The sequence below is a fragment of the Colobus angolensis genome, unplaced genomic scaffold (assembly GCF_000951035.1).
Source record: "Colobus angolensis palliatus isolate OR3802 unplaced genomic scaffold, Cang.pa_1.0 Scaffold50, whole genome shotgun sequence".
NCBI lineage: Eukaryota > Metazoa > Chordata > Mammalia > Primates > Cercopithecidae > Colobus > Colobus angolensis.
In genome coordinates, this window is record NW_012118488.1 from 4,136,504 (window position 1) to 4,137,237 (window position 734).

Here is a 734-nt window from a genome sequence, read left to right on the forward strand (position 1 = left end):
TCCACTGCACTCCAGCCTGGGCGACAGCCTCTGTCTCAACAACAACAAAAAAAGAATAATCCTGTCTGATGCTGATGAGGTGGAGGGAAATGCTATTGACTTGGATGATGAATTGGTAGATCCTTTTAGGAGATGAAGTTTTCAATGTCTATTAAAATTTAAAGTGCCCATTTCCTTAGATCCAGCACATGAGAATATATTGTAAGGAGCTAATAGGACGAGTATACAAAGATAAATATATGGGGATATTTTCGAGAATTATTTATAATGGCAGAAAACTGGAAACAATCTAAATGTCTTTCAGTAGGAGATTGGTTCAATAAATTATGGTACATTTCCTTCAATGACTATGCAGTCCTCAGAAGAGATTAGGCTGATCATTATCAATTGACCTGAAAAGATGATGATATTAAGTGAAAAAAACAGGTCGCTGGCTAGGCATAGTGGCTTGTGCCTGTAATCCTAATACTTTGGGAGGCCAAGGTAGGAGGATCGCTTGAGCCTAGGAGTTTGAGGCTATCCTGGGTAACAAAGTGAGACACATCTCTACAAAACAAAAATCAAGAAATGATCTGGAAGTGGTGGCATGTGGTCCCAGCTACACTGGAGGCTGAGGCAGGAGAATCACTTGAGCCCAGGAGGTGGAGTCTCCAGTGAGTCATGTTTGTGTTATTGCACTCCAGCCTGAGCAACACAGTGAGACCCTGTCTTAAAAAGAAAAGAAAGAGGCTGGA

General features: G+C 41.3%; 1 protein-coding gene across 1 annotated transcript in view; it reads left to right on the plus strand.

Moving 5' to 3' along the window:
- ITGA3 (integrin, alpha 3 (antigen CD49C, alpha 3 subunit of VLA-3 receptor)) overlaps positions 1 to 734 on the plus strand; it is a 33,849-nt gene that overhangs the window by 28,448 nt on the left and 4,667 nt on the right. The gene's annotated exons all lie outside the window — the stretch shown is intronic.